We start from the raw sequence: 12,946 nt of genomic DNA, 5'->3' as shown, positions 1-12,946 counted from the left end.
AGTGCTCCTTCCATATCAGAGGAAAGGTGCCTTGAAGAGAGTACTCTGACCACTTAGACTCAGGAAAGAGTTGGCCTTCCAGGAGTGCTAACAGAGGCAAATAGAATCACAGGAGGAACAAGCTACAGCCAGAGACAGAGATTACCTGATGGAAAAATGCAAACATAAGAATCTTACTAATAGGAACCGAGACGGCTCACCATTCTCAGAACCCAGCACACCCACCTCAGCGAGTCCTGGATACCCCCAAAACACCCAAAAAGCAAGATTCGTGTTTAGAATAGTATCTCATGATGCTGGTAGAGGATTTTAAGAAGGAAATTAATAACTCACTTAAAGAAATGCAGGAGAATGTGGCTAAAGAGGTAGAAGGCCTTGAAGAGGAAACACAAAAATCCCTTAAAGAATTACAGGAAAACACTCCTAAATGAGTAGAAGTCTTTAAAGAAGAAACACAAAAATCCCTTCCAGAATTACAGGAACACAACCAAAAAGGTGATGGAATTAAACAAAACCATCCAAGATCAAAAGAAGGGAAGTAGAAACAATAAAGAAAACCCAAAGGCAGACAACTCTGGAGATAGAAACCCTAGGAAATAAATCAGGAATCATAGATGATTCATCAGCAACAGAATACAAGAGATGGAAAAGAGAATCTCAGATGCAGAAGACTCCATAGAGAACATGGACAAAACAATCAAAGGAAATGGAAAATGCAGAAAGATCCTAACCCAAAACATTCAGGAAATCTAGGACACAATGAGAAGACCAAACCTATGGATAATAGAAGTAGATGAGAATGAAGATTTTCAACTTAAAGGGCCAGCAAATATCTTCAACAAAATTATAGAAGAAAACTACCTTAACCTAAAGAAAGAAATGCCCTGAACACACAAGATGCTTACAGAACACCAAATAGACTAGACAATAAAAGGAATTCTTCCCAACACATAATAATCAGAACATCAAATGCACTAAAAAATATAGAATATTAAAAGCAGTAATTGGAAAAGGTCAAGTAACATATAAAGGTAGACCTATTAGAATTTTACCAGACTTCTCATCAGAGACTAATAAAGCCAGAAGATCCTGAACAGATATTATACAGACCCTAAGAGAACACAAATACCAGCTCAGGCTACTATACCCAACAAAACTCTCAATAACATAGATGGAGAAATCAAAGTATTCCATGAGAAAAACAAATTCACGCAATATCTTTCCATGAATCCAGCCCTTCAAAGGACTGAATATTTTGCAGCTTACAGAATACCCACCTCAGGGAAAAAGGCAGATACTACATCATAGTGAAAGGCTGTAAAAAATTTTCCAAGCAAATGGCCTGAAGAAACAAGCTGGAGTAGCTATTCTAATATCGAATAAAATTTACTTCCAACCCAAAGTTATCAAAAAAGACAAGGAGGGGCACTTCATGCTCATCAAAGTTAAAATCTACCAAGATGAACTCTCACTCCTGAATATCTATGCTCCAAATGCAAGGGCAGACACATTCATTAAAGAAACTTGAGCCGGGTATGGTGGCGCACACCTTTAATACCAGCACTTGGGAGGCAGAGGCAGGTGGATTTCTGAGTTCGAGGCCAGCCTGGTCTACCAAGTGAGTTCCAGGACAGCCAGGGCTACATAGATAAACCCTGTCTCAAAAAACCCCCCCCAAAAATAAAATAAATAAATAAAAAAATAAAAAATAAATAAAAAAAATAAAAGAAACTTTAGTAAAGCTCAAAGAATACATTACACCTCACACAATAATTCTGGGAGACTGCAAGACACCACTCTCATCAATGGACAGATCCCTGGAAACAGAAACTAAATAGAGACATATGGAAACTAACAGAAGTTCTGAAAAAATGCATTTAATAGATATATACAGAACATTTTATCATAAAACAAAAAGATATACCTTCTTCTCAGTACCTCATGGTACCTCCTCCAAAATTGACCATATAATCAGGTACAAAACAGGCCTCAACAGATACAAAAATATTGAAATTATCCCATGCATCCTATCACATTAAAATGGACTAAGGCTGATCTTCAAAAACAGCATGAATAATTGAAAGCCTATATTCATGTGGAAACTGAACAACACTCTCCTCAATGATACTTTGGTTAAGGATGAAATAAAGAAAGAAATTAAAGACTTTTTAGAGTTTAATGAAATTGAAGCCACAACTTGCCCAAACTTTTGGGACACAATGAAGGCAGTTCTAAGAGGAAAACTCATAGGCCTGAGTGCCTCCATAAAGAAACTAAAGAAAGCATTCAATAGCAGCCTGACAGCACACTTAGGAGCTCTAGACCGAAAGGAAGGAAATTCACCCAAGAGGAGTAGAAGACAGGAAATAATGAAATTATGGCTGCAATCAACCTAGTGGAAACAAAAAGAACTATTCAAAGAATCAACCAAACCAGAAGCAGGTTCTTTGATAAAATCAACAAGATAGATAAACCCTTAGCCAGAATACCTTGAGGGCACAGGGACAGTATCCTAAGTAACAAAATCAGAAATAAAAAAGAAGACATAACAACAGAACCTGAGGAAATCTAAAACATTATCAGATCCCAGTACAAAAGGCTATGCTCAACAAATCTGGAAAACCTGGATGAAATGGACAATTTCCTAGACAGATACCAGGTACACCTAATTCCAACTCTCCTCCAACTATTCCATAAAATAGAAACAGAAGGTACTCTACACAATTCTAAGAATCTGCAATTACTTTGATACCTAGACCACATAAAGATCCAACAAAGAAATAGAACTTCAAAAACAAATTCCCTTATGAATATCGATGCAAAATACTCAATACTATTCTTATAAACAGAATCCAAGAACACATCAAAACGATCATCCATCATGATCACATAGGCTTCATCCCAGGGATGCAGGGATGGTTCAATATTTGGAAATCCATCAATGTAATCCTCTATATAAACAAACTCAAAGACAAAAACCACATGATAATTTTGTTTGATGCTGAGAAAGTATTTGACAAAATCCAACACCCATTCATGATAAAAGTCATGGAAAGATCAGGAATTCAAGGCCCATAAGTAAACATAATAAAAGAAATATACAGCAAACCATTAGCCAACAACAAACTAAATGGAGAGAAGCTAGAAGCAATCTCACTAAATCAGGGACTAGACAAGGCTGTGTCCGTACCAGTTCAATATAGTACTTGAAGTCCTAGCCAGAGAAATTTACAACAAAAGGAGATCAAGGGGAAACAAATTGGAAAGGAAGAAGTCAAAATATCACTATTGCAGATGATATGATAGTATATATAAGTGACCCTAAAAATTCCACCAGAGAACTCCTAAACCTGATAAACAGTTTCAGTGCAGTAGCTGGATATAAAATTAACTCAAACAAATCAGTGGCCTTTCTCTACACAAAGGATAAACAGGATGAGAAAGAAATTAGGGAAACAACACGCTTCAAAATAGTAAAAAATAATATAAAATATATTGGTGTGACCCTAACTAAGGAGGTGAAAGACCTATATGATAAGAACTTCAAGTCTCTCAAGAAAGAAATTGAAGAAGATCTCATAAGATGAAAATATCTCCCATGCTCATGGATTGGCAGGATTCATCTAGTAAAAATGGCTATCCTGCTGAAAGCAGTCTACAGATTCAATGCAATCTGCATCAAAATTCCAACTCACATCTTCACTGAGTTAGAAAGTACAATTTGCAAATTCATCTGGAATAGTAAAAAACCTAGATAGCAAAAACTATTCTCAACAATAAAAGAACCTCTGGTGGAATCAGCATGCCTGCTTTCAAGCTGTACTACAGAGCAATTGTGATGAAAAGTGCATGGTACTGGTACAACTACAGACAGGTAGATCAATGGAAAAGAATTGAAGACCCAGAAATGAACCCATACACGTATGGTCACTTGATCTCTGACAAGGGAGCTAAAACCCTCCAGTTGAAAAAAAGACAGCATTTTTAACAAATGGTGCTGGCACAACTGGCAGTTATCATGTAGAAGAATGCGAATTGATTTAAATTCTTATCTCCTTGCACAAAACTCCAGTCTAAGTGGATCAAAGAACTCCACATAAAACCAGAGACACTAAAATTTATAGAGGAGAAAATGGGAAAAGCCTTAAATATATGGGCACAGGGGAAAACTTCCTGACCAGAACAGCAATGGCTTGTGCTGTAAGTTCGAAAATTGACAAATGGGACCTCATAAAATTGCAAAGCTTCTGTAAGGCAAAAGACAGTGTCAATAAGACAAATAGACCACCAACAGATTGGGAAAGGATTTTTCCAATCCTAAATCTGATAGGGGACTAATATCCAATTTATTCAAAGAGCTCATAAAGCTGGACTCCAAAAAATCAAATAACCCCATTAAAAAATGGGATACAGAGCTTAAAAATGAAATTTTCAACTGAGTAATACCAAATAGTTGAGAAACATTTGAAAAAATGTTTAACATTCTTAATCATAAGGCAAATGCAAATTAAAACAACCCTGAGATTACACCTTGCACCAGTCAGAATGGCTAAGATCAAAAATTCATTTGACAGCAGATGATGGTGAGGAAGTGGAGATAGAGGATTACACCTCCATCACTGGTGAGATTGCAAGCTTTTACAACCACTCTGGAATTCAGTCTGTTGGTGCCTAAGAAATTTGGAAATAATACTTCCAGAAGATCCAGCAATATCTCTCCTAGGCATATACCCAGAATATATTCCAACTGATAATAAGGACACATGCTCCACCATGTTCATAGCAGTCTTACTTATATTAGCCAAGAAGCTCGAAAGAACCAATATGTTCCTCAACAGAGGAATGGATACAGAATATGTGGTACATTTACACAATGGAGTACTCTTCAGCAATTAAAAACAATGAATTTAAGAAATACTTAGGCAAATGGACGTATCTGGAGGATATCATCCTGAGTGAAGTAACCCAATCAAAAAAAAAAAAAACCCAAACCAAACCAAGCCAAAAAAACTCACTTGATTTGCACTTACTGATAAGTGGATTTTAGCTCAGAAAGGTAGAATACCCAAGATATAATTTGCAAAACACAAGAAAATCAAGAAAAAGAAGACCAAAGCATGAATACTTCATTCCTCCTTAGAATAGGGAACAAAACACCTATGGAAGGAATTAAAAGTTTGGAGCTGAGACCAAAGGATTGACCATTCAGAGACTGCCCCATGCAGGGAACCATCACATAGTCAGCCACCCAACACAGACACTTTTGCATATGTCAGTAAGATTTTGCAGAAAAGACCCTGATCTACCTTTCTCTTGTGTTGCTATGTCAGTGCCTGGCAAATACAGAAGTGGATGCTCACAGTCATTTATTGGATGGAACACAGGGCTCCCAATGGAGGAGCTAGAGAAAGTACCCATAGAGCTGAAGGGGTCTACAACCCTATAGGTGGAACAACAATATGAAGTAACCAGTACCCCCAGAGCTCATGTCTCTAGCTGCATATGTAGCAGAAGATGGCCTAGTTGGCCATCATTGGGAAGGGAGGCCCCTTCTTCGTGTAAAGTTTATATGTTCTAGTACAGGGGAACACCAGGGCCAAGAAGTGGGAGTGGGTGGGTAGGTGAGCAGGGTTGGGGGAGGGTATAGGGGAGTTTCGGGATAGCATTTGAAATAAAATTGAAGAAAATATATGATAAAAATTAAAAAATACAATGGATTTATGAAATTTCTAGACAAATGAATGGATCTGGAGGATATCATCTTAGTGAGGTAACCCAATCGCAAAAGAACACACATGATATGAATTCACTGATAAGTGGATATTAGCCCTGAGTCTCAGAATCCTTTTTAGAATGAGGAACAAAATACTCATAGAAGGAGTTAGACAAATTTCGGAGCAGAGGCTGAAGGAACGACCATCCAGAGACTGCCCCAATTGGGGATTCATTCCACAAACCATCACCAAACCCACACACTATGACAGATGCCAATAAGAGCTTTGTGAGAGGAGCCTGATATAGTTTTCTCCTGAGGGATCTTCCAGTTCTAGGCAAATACATAAGTGGATGCTCACAGTCATCCATTGGATGGAGCAAAAGGTCCACAGTGAAGGAGATAATGAAAGTACCCAGGGAGCTGAAAGGGTCTGAAGCCCCATAGGATGAACATTAATATGCACTAAACAATACCCCCAGAATTACTTGGAACTATACCACCAATCAAAGAAAACAGATAGTGGAGATTGTTACTTTAGCTGTATATGTAGCAGAGGATGGCCTAGTTGGTCATCAATGGGAGGAGAGACCCTTGGGCCTGTGAAGGCTCTATGCCCCAGTATAGAGAAATACCAGGACTTGGAATGGGATTCTGTGGGTTGGGGTACAGGGTGAGCAGGGTGGGTCTATGTGATTTTCAGAGGGGAAACTAGGAAAGGAGATGACATTTGAAATATACATAAAGAAAATATATCATAAAGGATTAAAAAAAATAAAGAGGTAGTTGGAAAAAGGAATAAAATCAGCTAGAATGGAAAAAAAGCAAGAATGGTAAGTGGGCTATTATTGAGATCAAAATCCCTGTATACATGTATGGAAATATCAATAATAAAACACTTATTATACGTGATTAATATATTTTAATAAATATATAAATCAAAACAGTGTATCAAGAATCCCCTACCTCACCTCTGAAAATATTTTAGAGGCAAATAGGAGATTGGTACTTATAATATTTAGAAAAATGCCATTTAAGAAAATGCTGGATGATCAGGCTAATATATAAGATGCATAAGAAGCAATTACAAAAAGACTAAGAAAATTGACAAATGAAAAGCATGGTAGGAAGTAAGCAACATTTGTTATTTTTCTGTTCTGTGATAAAACACCATGATCAAAGGCAACTTAAGGAAGAGAGAGCTTGTTTGTGTCAGGCAGAACGATAGGAAGGGAAACCTGGGATTTCATTTCCTCAACTACATTCAGGAGACAAATGGAGTGTACTGAAATTGGTTTGAGTGTTTGTTCTCTCAAAGCCCACCTTGAATGGAATACTTTTTCCAACCAGTCAGTGCCTCATAAACATTCTGAAAAAGTGCCACCAATTGGAAACCAAGTGTTGAAATATGGGGGCCTATGTGGGCCATTTCATACTCAAATGAGGACCGATGTCAATATCAAGATTAGGTCTGTAAAGACTAGATACTCCAAATGGTGCTTAAATATTATGACACGGGGCAGTGTGTGACTGTGTCCTGTAATGTGGTGGTGTGTGAGAACAGAAAGACTTCACAATCAGTGTTGAAATGATTATGAGTCCTGGGCCCATAGACTTGTTGAATGTAGAGAGATAAAATGGAGCCTACAGAATATTAAAAGTCTAGAGATGAAGACAAGTTAAGTATCATACATAAAATTGTGGGTTTGAGCTCCAGCATCAAATAAGTAGAGTATAGAGTAGGTGCTTTTAGACTTAGAACTTAAGAGGTATCAGAAGAAGGAACCACACTTCAAGGTCACCCCAAGCTATATAGAGAATTCAAGGCCAACCTAAGTCATCTCTCACTTTGTCTTTTTAAAAAAATTACTCTGAGACCTAGAACTGGGGAGACTCCAGAGTCTCTATGGTGGTGACTCTATCTGAAACTCTTAACAGTAAGTGACATGAAGCCTGAAATGCCACCTCCTGTAGGCAGATAGAATTCCCAGTGGAGGGATAAGAATAGCAACACATTCAGAAAACCTTTGACCCCAAATGTGTTCTAAACAGAAGATGTCCAGAAACAAAGATGGAGCAGAGATGGAAAAAATGGGCAATTATTCACTAGCCAAAATTTAGACACACACCATGGGCAAGAAACAATCCATGACACTATTACTCTGATATGCATGCCTACAGGAGCCCAGAATAAGTGAGGTTCCACCCAGCAGCTGAGTAAAAGAGATTGTATACATCCACAGCCAAACATTAGTTAGAGCTGTGGAAGTCTTTTGGAAAAGTTTGAGAAAGATTTGAGGGACCCAATGGGGTTAAGAACTCCAGATGAAGACCAGAAGAGTCAACTAACCTGAACCTTTTATCACTCTTAGAAACTGAACCACCAACCAAAAAGCTACCATGAGCTAGATCTAGGGGTCCTGCACATATGTAGCAGATGTATAGCTTGGTCTTTGAGCAGATCTCCCAAAAACTGGAGCTGGGTCTCTCCATGAACATGTTTCCTCTCTGTGGATCCTATTCCTTTATCTGGGTTGCCCTGTCTTGTCTCAGTGGGAGAAGACACACCAAGTCCTGGGGAGAATTGTTGTGTCATGGTAGGGAGGTACCCTAGGGGCAACTATCCCTTCTCAGAAGAGAAGACGATGGGGATAGGAGCTGTGAGTAGGGGTCATTAAGAGGAGATGTGTTCTGAATATTGTGATATAATATAAATAAATAAATTTATAGTATATAATATGTATTAATAAACAAATTAATTAATGAAATAAATGTCTCCTAATTTCCCCCACCTCCTATATTTCATAGATTACTCACCATTTCCTTTGAGGAACCATTCAAATAAGTTCCAAAAGACCCTGGATTCTTCACAAGGTTTGTGTTACTCCAGAAAAAGTAACCAGACACAAGAATATCTCTGGGATTTCTGATGAGATAGATCGCCTAGAATGGACAAAAATGTAAATGAATGTCAAAAGTTATTCTCACCTTTTGACTGTCATAATTTACATGCAATATTCTAATATCTAAGGGTTTCTAAAAACATTTGTTATTTTTTTGTGGGCAAAACATATACACAAGTGAAAAATCTATAATCATAATTCCCCCTTTCTAATTTTATTTGATTTGTAAAAATGGAACAACAAAATGACTAGTTCATTAGTAGTGTAAAATATCACTGACTGATTCGACAGTTCTAAAGATTCCAATAACAATTGGTTATCCAACAACAAATGCCAAGCCTGTAAAATACACATACAGGTAATACTCTAGTGACTGAGAAAGGTGTACTGAAGTAATTTGGGATATACAGATTCATTTAGGAATATATTGATTATTTATTTATTTATTTAGGAATATATACTGTATACATTAAAAACATGTAAATATATATCTATATAGGAATACATAAACATAGGAATATATTTAGGAATATATATGTATGTTCATATGTATATATATGCAACATGAATCAATGAAAAAATTAAATATGAAAGAGAGGAATTAAAATTATATCTGAAAGGTGGGATTGCAAGCTGGTACAACCACTCTGGAAATCAGTCTGGTGGTTTCTAAGGAAATTGGACATACTATTACCTGAGGACCCACTCCTGAGTTTATACTCAAAAGATGCTCCAACATATAACAAGGACACATGCTCAACTACGTTCATAGCAGCCGTATTTATAAGAGACAGAATTTAGAAATAAATCAGATGTCCTTCAGCAGAGGAAAGGATACAGAAAATGTGGTACATTTACATGATGACATACTACTCATCAATAAAAAAACAATGACTTCTTGAAATTCATAAGAAAATGAATAGAAATAGAAAATATCATCTTGAGTGAGGTAAACAAATCTCAAAAGTATTCAAACTGTATGCATTCACTGAAAAGTGGACATTATCCCAGTAGGTCAGAATAACCAAAATATAATTCACAGACCACATGAAGTTCTAGGATGACCAGTGTTGATACTTCCATCCTTCTTAGAGGGGTGGGGGACAAAAAACTCATGGGAGGAAAAATGGAGACAAACTGTGGAACAGAGACTGAAGGAAAGACAATACTGATACTGCTCCATCTGGCGATGGATCCCGTATTCAGTAACCAAACCAAGACACTATTGTCGATGCCAAGAAGTACATGCTGTAAGGAGCTGTCTCTGAGATGGGGAAACATCAGCATCACCTAGTGCATGAGAACCCATCTTCACATTTCAGCAAGACCTCCAGGACTTGTCAGGTAAAATAAGTTGAAAGAGTGTTTAGTCAAAGAAAATCTCAATCACTGGACACTGACCTTGGCCTTGGAACTGAAGAAAGACTTGGCGAAGAGATGGATGGGAAGATGGAAGGATATGAGTCGTGGTCCTTCCTTATTGATTATTGTAGGATATCCTAAATCAATCTCTATCCAGGGTGAGCGTTCCCAAATGGGCACAGTTTGGATCCACTTCGGATCTCCCTTGGTCTGAATCAAGCAGACAATCTCAATCAGCCAGTTCGTTCCTGAATGAAAAGGAAAAGTGACTGTTACTCATTTCAACATTACTTGTGAAAAAGCCTCAAGTAGAATATATGCCCATACAATTTACAGTGCTGCCCAATTTCAAGCACACAGACTTGTGTACACAATGTCCATGTGACATAAGTGAAAAGTATATTCACTCATCACATTCTAGACTTCATTTTGCAAAACAGAGACCCTATACACAGTAAACAGAAACCTAGCAATGGAATTTCTCCTCCAACCCTGGGCCAACATCATTCTACATTCTGGTGGAATGAATTTGACTATCTCAGATATTTCAGAATGTTGTAATCATAGCACATGCCCTCTGAGATTACCTTCTTTAATTTAATTCATTGTCACTGAGACTCACCCATGCCCCAGTGTATGACTGAGTACTTCTACTTTTTAAGGTGAATCAATTCCCTCGTGCATATTTATCACACACAGTTGATTTGTGTTTATGTGCTCATTTGTCAGTGGATGTTTCTCTAGCTTCCTTCTCAGAGTTATTGTCTGGTACTTTTTTCCTGTATTCCAACTGCCTATGGAAATTCTGTGTCATTTTCCTTTCAATGTCAGCAACCTAATACTTACTCAAAGTTCAGTGCTTCTTCCACACAGATATCATCCATACCCCAAACTACCATGATGTTGCTTTTTGCTTTCTTGACTTTTCAGACTATTTCTATGTCCTGGACAAAGTCCATAGTAATTTTACCTGAATCTGTCCTCTCCTCCCCATATCCTCACTTACATGTCTTTATCTCTTAATGTTATTTCTTGTATTTATTCTCACCACTCTCACTCTTCTATCTCTTCCACAGAGAGAGGGACCAATGGCATATTCTGCTTTAGGGAACACTATCATTGTTCTGGTGCCATAGCTGATCTACTCTGCCCACATAGGTCAGTCTGAGTGGAACACACACAAATCTCCATGCTTACAATTCATTTTACACATAAATATATAGAACACTCTACTCGTCATCCAAAATGAATTAGGATCAAAATACTAATCTCCCTTATACATTTCAGAATTAGTCTTACTGATGATCCTTACCTGACTTGGGGTAAGTCAATATCAACAAGTCTTCTTCTTTCACCACAAACTTATTACGAATATCTTCCAAAATACTTTTTGATATGTATTGGCAGGAAGAGGTATCACTTTAAACCAATTATAGTCTGACATCATGAATAGCTCCTTCTAGGTGATGTTAGGATTCCAGCCCAGGACACCTATTCAACTTATAACAAATTCTGAGAGGTAAGATTTATAGTGCAAGTAAAAAATCATTAACATTCTTTTATGTGTTTTGAAATATTTACTGATGGGGAGAAATAAAAATTGTCACCTACAGCCAAAGGTTACTATATTGAGCAATTTTAAAGTTGTATAAATAACATTCTGCAGAATTTGTGAGACCAATTTCATGACCCCAAATCGGTGACTCATGAAGACATAATAGGACATAGAAATGCAAGTTAATTTAAAATGTCTAGTAATATAATTTAGCTTTCAGAATGATTTTGAATATGCAGAAAAATTACAGAGATCATACAGAACCTTTCCATGGAATTTCTTTTTTTTTTTTTAATAGTGGTTGCTTTTGAGAAACTCATAGTTCATTAACTGCCCATCTTCTTCCCCTCAAAGCCTTCCCTCCTTTTCCCATATTTTTGATCTCTTTAATATTTGTTGCTATTTATATATGCACACATATATAGTCAACCTACTGAGTTCATGCACTTAAGGTTTACAAGATGTATCCTGAGGTGTGCAGTTGAGATTAGAAAAATCAATGGGAGATTTCATCTTCAGACACAGCCTATTCTCCATATTTTAGCAAAAATTGATATGAAGTATTTCTTCTTATAAGGTAAAAATATATAGAATTTCTCCTGGCCTCTTTAGTATACCTACTAGTACCATTATGCTGGTTTGTTTGGGTAACTACACTGTTAAAATTTCATGTGTCTATTTTCCTGTTGTGTCATGGAGAGACATATTGTATCAACAGGAACCTTGGTATTTGGGGGAACTCTGTACCCTCTTCTGTGACATTTTCTGTGAGCCTCTTAGGTTGTAGGGATTTATTTCAGATATATCAGTTGGGGTTGTGTACCTTTCTGTTATTATCTACATTTTTGTCCATTGTGGATCCTTGCCAGAGAGACTACATGAGTGAAGTAACCCAATCACAAAAGAACACACATAATATGCATTCACTGATAAGTGGATATTAGCCCAGAAACTTAGAATAGCCAAGATATAATTCACAAAACAGATGAAACTCTAGAAGAAGAAGACCGAAGTTTGTATGCTTCCTTCCTTCTTAGGTTGGCCAACAAAATATTCATGTAAGGAGTTACTCAAACAAAGTTCAGAGCTGAGACAGAAGTAAGGACCATCCAGAGACTGTCTCACAAGGGGATTCAATCCAATAAACAACCACCAAACCCAGACACTATTGGATAGGTCAGAAAGATTTTGCTGACTGGACCCTGATATAGGTGTCTCTTGTGAGGCTATGCCAATGCCTGGCAAATACAGAAGTGGATGCTCACCTTCATCTATTGGATGGAACACAGGGCCCCTAATGAAGGAGCTAGAGAAAGTAGCCAAGGAGCTAAAGGGGTATGCTACCCTATAGGAGGAACAACAATGTGAACTAACCAGTACCTCCTAGAGCTGTGTCTCTAGTTGCACATATAG

The 12,946-nt window shown here is 37.4% G+C and overlaps 1 pseudogene; it reads right to left on the bottom strand.

The window, feature by feature from the left end:
• LOC147003526 (sulfotransferase 2A1-like) overlaps window positions 1-11,422 on the bottom strand; it is a 62,053-nt pseudogene extending 50,631 nt beyond the window's left edge.
• Window positions 11,423-12,946: the final 1,524 nt, after the last annotated feature.

The sequence above is a fragment of the Mus caroli genome, unplaced genomic scaffold (genome assembly GCF_978045245.1).
Source record: "Mus caroli unplaced genomic scaffold, Mus_caroli_1 scaffold_8, whole genome shotgun sequence".
NCBI lineage: Eukaryota > Metazoa > Chordata > Mammalia > Rodentia > Muridae > Mus > Mus caroli.
Note: the sequence above shows the minus strand (reverse complement) of the source record. Positions and strands in the feature narration are given on the sequence as shown.